Source organism: Benincasa hispida, chromosome 5 (genome assembly GCF_027475165.1).
Source record: "Benincasa hispida cultivar pf3 chromosome 5, pf3_genome.v1.1, whole genome shotgun sequence".
Taxonomy (NCBI): domain Eukaryota; kingdom Viridiplantae; phylum Streptophyta; class Magnoliopsida; order Cucurbitales; family Cucurbitaceae; genus Benincasa; species Benincasa hispida.
In genome coordinates this window covers 8156969-8167673 of record NC_143482.1, presented here as the reverse complement: position 1 = coordinate 8167673, position 10705 = coordinate 8156969, and positions in this window count along the sequence as shown.

Sequence of the window (10705 nt, the reverse complement as noted above, 5' to 3'; positions counted from 1 at the left end):
CGATCGCATATATCACAAATGTAACACACTAACGACAACAATCCCTGTGTTCGACCTCAGATTACTCTGAGAAACTTGCATTGGAATTATACTTGGTTTCAGCGTAAGGAAACTTGTGACAACGCATAGCATACTACAAGCATTTCAGTAATAACGCATACATCTAGAAGTAGTATCACATAAAGTGTGCATGTGCAACAACACAGTATAAGATTACATTTCAAGTCAGCAAGTTTATGGCACCGTTGCCAGGGACATGAACTTGCATTACATACATTCATGAGTAGTGTGAATAATCGTACTTAGTATAAAATACATTTCAATTCAACAAGTTTATGGCGTCGTTGCCAGAGATTGCTAACGGTTATTGTTGAGTACGTTTGTAGTATGTGCAGGACATATCTCTTTGTACTAGTTGTTTATCGTGAAGAGTAGTCTGATGGCTTATGAGTACTGGAGTGATCCAGAAATTTTAAGCTGACCCAGAGATCAGGTGTACTTTTTTCACAGGAACACATCAGAACCAGATTAAGTGCCAGAATTTCAAGGCCTACAGTTGTGGAGAATGCAAGGTTTGAGAGATGTGCAATGCATTCTCCATAACTGGTGTGATTCCCGAAGGGAGTAGATCACCTCTCTCCCCGTAAACATTGCAGGATGAGACCAGGAGAAGAACAATGTCCTTGAAGACATTGGGCAGGCAAGATGGATCGCCTGCGGAGGTGTGGATTACGTTCATCATGGAAAACTATCTTCCGATCCATATCTCTGAATTCTATGTTTACATGCTTTCTTAATTCCTATCTTTATTGCTTTATGAACTTTGTCATTTATTGCCTCATTCAATTTGTTTTTATTTCTTTATGAATTTATGCTTCATTTAATTCTCTTGCGTTTATTTTCATGTTCTCTTTATATTCCTTACTTTTCCATATTAAATGTGTTATTCTTAAAACCTGGTGAATGATTATTTAATAAGAAGAGAATTATTACTGCAAGGTCCATGTGACTTGCGTTGATGAAAATAATAATAATAATAATAAAACAATCAACATCTGGTATGCATTGCGATGATGGGTGCATCTTGTACCAACAAGATACACTTTGCGTTCATCCAACTCAAATGCATTGCGTTGAGGGGTGTGTTGCGCTTGTATATGTTATTTGCCCGTCCTTAGCAAAAATGCACTATGTTGAGGTAGTGTTGCGTTAGTAGAAATACCGTGCGCCCGTCCTCCAAAAATGCGTTGAGTTAAGGGATGTGTTGCAGGGATACATGCGTTGTTGCCCGTCCTCTGCAAAAATGCATTTGCGTTGATGAATTCATTACGTTGACTCTTAACCTTGTGCCCATCCGAATAAAATGCCAAAGAAAATTCATTTTGCAAATTGATAAGTCTAATCGCTTCAGCTTCCAAGGACATGATGAATCTGCAGACGAAAGGATGTACGACTCTACAGCTTCATAAATGTGAGGCGAGCGGCAGCAGCCTTTTTTAGTATCTCGAGGTCTGTCACCGCAGAATTCGCGTTGGGCCATCAAGGCCCAACCTATAAATTCCGTCTCTTCGTCTTAGGTCGTTTACTTGCTTCATTTTGCAAACAAAAACCCTAGAGCTTTGCATACCAAACTTTCTTCCTTCCCAAAACCCTAAAAAAAATTTCCAGTTCTTTTACTTTGGCATCCATGGCAGACCAGTCTCCCCAACCATCTTTTTTACCCTCATCACCCTCGAAAGCCCAACTCTCTATGCGAGAGGTGGCATTCCTTGCAGCCAGCAATCGTCTTGCCGCCTAGCCACACACCATCCCTCGAGTCGTCGGAAGACCCCAGCGAAATCCCTTAGCAGCCAAGCCACTCCAGTTCAAAAGGGGGCAGAGTTCTGAAAACATCCCACTCCCAACATTCTCCTCTGAGAGTGAAGAGAAGAGATAGGACGATAAGGAGGTGTTTGGGAGCATTCTCAGCAACTTGGAGAAAAGAGGAGGACTGCTCGAAGATGGGGTTGTGAACCAGCCACTACCTTTGGAGGAGGAGATTGAGGAAGCATCAAGGAGAAACGCTCTGACAATCTTGGATCCAAAGGAAACTGTTAATGCAAAATCTTATGAGGGATCCATTAGGGTCGCTTTGGAGGAAGCGGCGGCGGAGAAGTAGCTTTAAGTGGCTGAAGAGAAGAAGAAGAAGAAGAAGATCAAAGAAAAGAGGGCTGAAGGAGATGAGGAAGCCCATCCAATCAAGAAGAAGGAAAAGAGGACGGATGAGAAGAAGGAATGTAGGCGGGAGGAGAGGCGTCTGAAGAAGGAGGAAGAGGGAAGAAAAAAGGCTGAGAGCCCAGAACTGGATGAAGAATCCACCTCCGTAAGGGAGGATAAGGGGGAGTCAGCGCAACTGAGAGAATCAGCGCAACCTGAAACACCACAAACGGTTGCGACTGACGAAGGAGAAGATGTAGAAAACACCCCCTTGACATGGCGTCGCAAGGAGAATGCGCCGCAAGGGTCAACCATTGACCCTCCAATTTTGATAGATGCGTTAGAAGAGCAGGAGAGGAGAAAAAATGAGGAAGAAGAGAAGTAGGAAAAAATGTTGTGAGCAAAACTCATCATCGCAGAAGGTAGTCGAAGAAGAAAACTACAAAATGAGGAGGTGCACTGCAACAATGAGATTTCGACAGAAGAAGAAAGGAAAAGGCTCGAAGAGGAACAATGCATTTTGCTAGCCTCTAAGCAATTTTAAAAGGAAATTCAAGAAGAAGAGAGAGAAGAAGAAAAAGAAAGGAAGAAGAAAGAGGAGAAGGAGAGGAAGTGCCGAGCAAACGTTCAACGCATAAGAGAGAAGAAGGGCAAGGGACTTACTGAACGGGAGAAAGAGGAACAACGTAAGGAAAGGGAAAGGAAACAAAAGCAAGAATCCCACCTTGCATTGACTAAAGAAAAGGGCAAAGTAGTTGTAGAAAGTAGGAAGCCCGCGTTAGCTAAGGGGCGTCCATCGAAGAAGAGAAAAAACGATGATATGCTGATGGAGATGGGATTTTTCCCAGCACCAACACCACTACCAAACCTGATTACAAGCGTTGTACTGGAGCACGGATGGGAAACATTTTTCCAGTGCCCAGCCATCATCATTCCAAAGGTAGTGAGAAACTTCTACAATGGATGGTTGCATGGCACCAAGGATGTGGTGACCATAAAAGGGCAAATGGTGTCTTTCAGCGTAAAGGACACCAATGAATTATACTTGATGAAGAGCAACCCAGATGTGCTGGGTAATAAAATCATTGATGATCCTTGACAAGCAGATGAAAGATGCGCTGCAAACATTAACGCAACTGAGCACTAAGTGGACGTTTTAATTAAAAGGCATCAGAACTCTGGTGTCCAAAACACTACTTCCCGAGGCATGGCTTTAGGTATATTTGGTAAAACAGCAACTCATCCCGACTTCCCATGACAAAACAATTTCGAGGGATCGAGTCATGGCCACATATTGCATTGCGCGCTGCATTCCAATCGATGTGGGCCAGTTGATCGCAAGACAAATTCGAGGTTTTGTGGGGCACATAAGAGGTTAGTATTTCTTCCCATGGACTGTCTCAAGTTTATGCCTATCAATGGGTGTAGGCATTTAGGAAGAACCCATGCCTGAAGTTCATGGCCTCATAAATGTCAAGATTTTGAGGTTGCTCCTCAAAGATTCCCCACACTGCCCTGAGCTCCCATTGAAGAGGCCCGTCATTGGTTTAAATGCGCCGCAGCAACCCAAGCCAAAGAAACAGCGCAAAGATGACAAAGGAAAAGGGAAAGTCCAAGACTCACCAACGCAAGAATCAGAACCATTGGACCCTTTTTCTTTGATAATTCACCCTCCAAGCCCTCCTGCACAACCTTCTTCTTCCCTTCTCGAGCATTTCACCAATCTTCTCCTTGCCCCTGATTCTCTAACCGCATATCCAGTAGCTCCATCCTCACCTTCAGCATCATTGTTGACATATTTTTTTATGATGCGATGATATGCGATACTACTTCTAGATGTATGCGTTATTAATGGAATGCTTGTAGTATGCTATGCGTTATCACAAGTTTCATTGCGTTGAAACCAAGTATAATTTCACTGCAAGTTTCTCGGAGTGATCCGAGGTCGAACACAGGGATTGCGTAGTTAATGCATTACGTTCGTGATATATGCGACCGGGGTTTTTCCAATTAATAAAAAGTTGGTTTATACAGGTATTTAAAATTGCAGTAAAGTAAAATATGCGGTAAAGTAAAATTGCATTAATAAAATGCGGTAAAAGTAAACCTAAGCTAATATGATACAAGATACAGGATATTGATACATGATACTGAGATTAAGACTGACTGTAAAGATTATACAAAAGGTCGTGTTATGCGGTGGCAAGTCTTTATGTATGGAACAGAAATAGAAAGGTTAATTAATATAAACATCGCAAGTTCATTAATTGCGTTAAAGTTATAACTACTGTTCCGCTTTCCCTTGGCGTATACCTCTCAGTGATCGGCCGTGTTCCCATATCTCTGTGGTGAAATAGGGATGAACATAATGAATGCAAGGTTGCTTCCACCTCTGGAAGTACTTATCGCTTTAGTTAACGCATTCTTCTAACCTTCTCTCGACAGGCAGAATGGCATCTTCACTTATGCTCTCACAGGTGAAGATGTCGTCTAGCATGCTTTAGCTAAACATATTCATTTCTTTAGCACAGATTAACTTACTTGTTTAATTCATTCTAATTACCAAGGGATTAAGAAAACATCATGGAAAAAGCGATTATTGGGGGAATGGAAATACACAGAAAGATGGAGATGAAAATGATCATGACATTCAATACTAATATTTAGCGTCTGATACATGGTGTGAATGATAGAGATTAAGAAGATGAATACAGTTGATGATAAGAGATAGAAACAAATACAGAAAAGTGCCAACATCTTGAACAGATCTGGACAGTGGATATGCTTACCGGAGAATGGAGTGAATGGAAGGAAGAGCTTCCCTCTCAAGCTTGCTCGTCCGATAGAAGTGACCTTGGTATAGAGCTTCACGGTGGGGATTGAAAGGATTCGCCCTGAGACTCACCTCTCGGCCTTGTCTCTTTAATCTTCTCGGATCTTCTCCGATCAGCACTCAGACCAATCTTTCTCTCAATATACAAATATCAAATATGCCCGTATCAAGTATATCTTCTCATAGAATTTCAGAGGCTATTTATTGGCCCAGCTTTGACTCTCTGCAATGTGGACCCCACTTTATTGTTATGGCAGCTCCGGAAATGGTGAAATGAATATTCTTTTTGTTACCCGATCAATCCCGTTAGAAATGCACAACGGTCAACTGTACACGTGTCTGGATCCTCTGCAATTGTGTTGCTCTTTTGCATCTTTGATCGTTTGCCCACATGCGGTGGTGTTTTTTTATTACCGCATGCGGTTGAGATTGCGTTGATCGCTTAGCTCTTGATTGATTGTCGCATGCGCCGTCATTGCATTGATCGTCTATTCATTCCTGAATGATGGGCGTAATGCGACGTAGATGCGTTGTTCTTTTCTCTTGAGCCATGAACGCATGCAGTGACTTGATTTCCTACAAAACAGACTTGAAATATGCAATGGTGCCAGTAGGTGTATTAACGAAAATTTATAATTCTTGCATTTCTTAGGTAATTTCCATACAATTGACGCAACTTTCCTTTCTTTTGGCCGCAATATCTAAATAAAGCAGTATAAATAACTTGTATTTCTACAAGTTATAACCCCCCAAATTTAGATATATGCTTGTCCTCAAGCATATCTTCTACTAAGGCAATAATGATCAATTCCTATCCTTAATTTTGCGTCGATTGATTGCTCCGAATGCTCCACTTAGGCACATTATTTAACAATGCAATTTTCTTTCTATCCTTGAAAATTCATAATAAAGCCCTACTTTATTCTTCTATACAACAAATTTCTGCTCAAAAATGCTTTTCTAGTTTTAAAAAGAATGTTTACCTCTTCTTGTCAAAAAAACTTGATGCATCTGGATGCGGTGGTCAAACTTTGCGTCATTTATTAGAGACAATTGATCATGGTTACACCCTTTGTTTTGGCTTGTCCCCATGGGTGTCATGCGAACATCCAACTACGGTTGTGTGCCAATCTCAACATTAACTCATGAATTTCAGAGGAGTTGTTTCTTGTTTCTTTTATTTTGTTTCTTTTTCATTTTTCTCTTTTCATATTGCGTTGTTCTTGGAAACCCACTTTCGTTTTGGCTTGCTCCCACGGGTGTCATGCGAACATCCAACTACGAGCAAGCTCCTTTCACAACTTAACTCTTATCAGGTTGGGATTGTTTTTGGAGTTTCCCTTGCGCTGACATTGGAGTTTATATGAAAATTTGTTTTTTTAAAAAAAAATAATGAGCGCATTTTTCTTAATGACCACATACTCTTGATCTCATCTACTCAGACCTTCCCCACCCCCAAATTTAGAGATGCGCAAGGTTCTCATTGCGTTGTTTAGGTAGAATAGACAAACACTTAGACAAAATTTCAAAAAGAAGGTTTGAGCAGAATTTTGAAGGATAAAAGGTAAAGTATTGCTAAGCTACGAATTAACTAAGTGTTAGTTAGAAAATACAAAGTGTGGGAAATGTTACTAAGTATACGCATATTATACATCATGGCAGCGCAATGAATAATGCAAAAAGAAAGGTTAAGAATATAGCAAGTTGACAAAGGATGATAAAGAAGAGGCATAGGCATATGGATAGAATTGTTACTTAGTTGTATTGAAAATTAACTAAGTATACAAGTAATTACAAATAACGCAATACAAAAAATTTTGCATGTACAAAGAATCAAAGAATTTAGATAAGCATACAAAAATAATGAATTAAATAAAATTAACAGAATGAACACAAAAATAAAAGTAAAGATTATTGAGGGGCAGAAGGTTCTAGAGAAGGGTTCAGATGTGGTACTTGAGAAGCTTCTGCAAAAATCAAATGCTGCCTGAGATGCGGAGGAACCATGGGTCCATGAAGATATGCTGTCAGAAAATTAAAGTACTCATGGCTGCGCTCCACTATCTGTCTTTGGTGCAGGTGAATCGTATAAATGTTGCGCTAAATATTGATCAACACCTGCCTTGTCATGGCAGCACTGCGTTGTAAATCGTTGACTCGCTCCATTACTGCATCCATTCTCTAGCCGAAGAAGGCTTGTTGCTGAGAGAAAATCTCTTGTTGTTGAGAGAAGAGTTGTTGTTGTTGAGCAAGAAGGGACCGCATATCTGCTAACTTAGCAGCTAAGGAAGCAACGGTAGGTTGTGCCTACAATGCCTCGCCATCGACATTTTGGGGTTGGGCAGAAGTGCCTTCACCCAAATCATGTGGGTCATCAACATGCGATGGTGGAAAGGGAAGTTGCGATGAAGATGTTGAAGGTGATGATAGGGCTGCTGGGTATGCGGTTGGAGAATCTGGGGGAAGGAGAAGATTGGTAAAGTGCGTAGGAAAGGAAAAAAAAGGTTGTGTGGGAGGGCTTGGAAGGTGAATTATTAAGGGTAAAGAGTTCAAAGGTTTTGGATCTTGCGTTGTTTCTTCTTGGATTTTCCCCTTTCCCTTGTCATCTCTGCGCTGTTTCTTCAGCCTGGTCTCTTACGGCACATTCAAACCAATGTTGGGCTTCTTCAAAGGGAGCTCAGGGCAGTATGGGAAATCTTTGAGGAGAAACCTCAAAATCTTGACATTTATTAGGCCGTGAACTTCTGCCATTGGCTCTTCATCAATGCCCACACCCAGTGATAGGCATAAACTTAAAACCGTCCATGGGAAGAAGTACTGCCCTCTTATGTGTCCCACAAAACCTCGAATTTGTCTTGCGATCAACTGGCCCAAATTGATAGAAATGTCGCGCGCAATGCAATATATGGCTATGACTCGATCCCTCAAAATTGTTTTGTCATGGGAAGTTGGGATCAGCCGTCGTTTGACCAAATAAACCCAAAGCCGCGCCTCAGGAAGCAGAGTCTTGGACGCCAAGGTCTTGATGCCTTTTAAAAAAGCCGACCACTTAGTGCCTGGTTACGTTAATACTCGTAGCACATCTTCCATCTTCTCTTCAATGGGATCATCAATGATTTTGTTGCCCGGTGCATCCGGGTTATCCTTCATCTGGTATAGTTCATTGATGTCCCTTGCGCTGAAAGACACCATTTTCCCTTTTATGGTCACCACATCCTTGGTGCCATGCAACCATCCGTGGTAAAAGTCGCGCACTACCTCTAGAATAACAATGGCTGGGCACTGGAAAAATGTGTCTCATCCATGTTCTACGATTATGCTCGTAATCAGGTCTGGTAGTGGCGTTGGCACAGGGAAAAAGCCCATCTTCATCAGTAAGTCATCGTTCTCCTTCTTTCTTGATGGACGCACTTTTGCCAACGCGGGCTTGCTACTTTCTGCGACTGCTTTGCCCTTTTCCTTGGTCAACGCAAGGCGGGATTTCTGCCTTTGTTTTGTTTCTCTCTCCTTGTGTTGTTCCTCCTTTTCCTGTTCAGCCAGTTCTTTTCCTTTCTTCTTTGTTAAGCGATGCATGTTTGCTTGGGGCTTCTTCTCCTTCTCTTCCTTCTTCTTTTCCTCTTCTTCTGCCTTCTTTTTCTTTTCTTCTTCTGTCTCTTCTCTTTCTTCTGTTTCAAACTCTCTTTCAAACTGCTCGGAGGCCAGTAAAAGACGCTTTTCCTTTTCGAGCCTTCTTATCTCCTCGATTCTCAAAATTTCATTATTGCGGCGCACCTTCTCATCTTGTAGTCTCCTCTTTCGACTACCCTCTACGATGATGAGTTGTGCCCGCGCTATTTTTTCCTTCTTCCCTTCCTCCTCTTTTCTCCTCCTCTCCTGCTCTTCTAATGCGTCAATCAAAATTGGAGGGTCCATAGTTGACCCTTGCGGTGCATTCTCCTTGCGGTGTCGCATCAAGGGGGTAATATCTCCTTCTTCTTCTTCTTCAGTCGTAACTGTTTGCGTTGTTTCAGGTTGCATTGTTTCTCTAAGTTGCGTTGATTCCCCTTTGTCCTCCCTTATGGAAGTGGATTCACTGTCCAGCTCTGGGCTTGCAGCCCTCTTTTTCCTTTCTTCTTCCTTCTTCAGGCGCCTTTCTTCATGCCTGCTCTCTTTCCTTTCTTCTCTCTCTTTCCTCTTCCTTAGATTGGCCTCCTCATCTTCTTCATCCTCCTTCTCTTTGATTTTCTTCTCTACTTTGTGATGATGGGATGGCTCACCTTCTCCAACCTTCTTTCCTTTGCTTTTCTTTTCCTTTTCTTCAGCTTTCTTTTTCTTTTTGTTCTCCTCAACCACTTCTGGTTGCTTCCCTGCCACGACTTCCTCCAACGCGACTCTGATGGGTCCTTCATAGGATTCTACTTGCGTGGTTTCCTTAGGATCCATTATGGCTAGAGTACTTCCTCTTGTCTCTTCTTCCACCACTTCCTCTGTAAGCAGTGGTTGGTTCACAACCCCAACTTTGGGTAATCCTCCTTCTTTCTCCAGGTTACTCAGAATGCTCCCAAACACCTCCTTGTCATCTTGCCTCTTCTTCTCACTTTCAGTGGAGACTGCTGGTGTTGGGAGTGGGGTGCTTTCATAACTTTCCCCCTTTGGAATAGGACTGGCCTGGCTACTAGAGGGTTTCGCCAGGGTCTTCCGGCGATTCAAGGAACGGTGTATGGTTGGGCAGCAAGACGACGATTGGCAGCAAGAAATGTTGCCTTTCGCATGGAAAGTTGGGCTGATGAAGGTGTTGAAGGTGAAGCGGAAGGCTGGGAAGTTTGGTCTGCCATGTATGCTCGAGTGAAAGAAAACTGGAAATAGTTAAGGGTTCTGGGAAGAAGAAAGCTGGTATGCAAGAGCTAGGGTTTCTTTTTGCAAAATGAAGCATGTAGACGGTCTAAGACAAAGAAACTCGCTTTTATAGGTTGGGCCTTGATGGGCCCAACACGGATTCTGCGGTGGTAGGCCTCGAGCTACTCAAAAAGCCTGTCATTCGCACTCCTCACATTTATGAAGTTGCAGAGTCATACGTCCTTTCAACTGAAAATTCACCATGTCCTTGGAAGCTGAAGCGATTAGACTTCTTAATTTGCAAAAGAAATTTTCTTTGGAGTTTTATTCGAATGGGCGCAAGGTAAAGAATTAACGCAATGAATTCATCAACGCAAATGCATCTTTGCAGAGGATGGGCAACAACACATATATTCCCGCAACACACCTCTTAACTAAACGTATTTCTAGAGGATCGGGCACACGGTATTTCTACCAGCGCATCACTACCTCAACATAGTGCATTTTTGCTAAGGACGGGCAAAGAACACATACAAGTGCAACACACCCCTCAACGCAATGCATTTGAGTTGGATAAATGCAAAGTGTATCTTGTTGTACAAGATGCACCCATTAACGCAATGCATACCGGATGTTGATTGTTTTATTATTAAAATTTTTGTTTTTATTTTTATTACATATATATATATATTTCATCAACGCAAGTCATACGAACATTGCGGTAATAATTTCTTCTTATTGATCAATCATTCACCACGTTTAAGAATGATGCATTTATGACAGAAAAGATAAAGGAATTAAGAGAGTTACAGAAATAAATGCACAGGAATTAAATGAATCATAAATTCATAAAGCAATGAA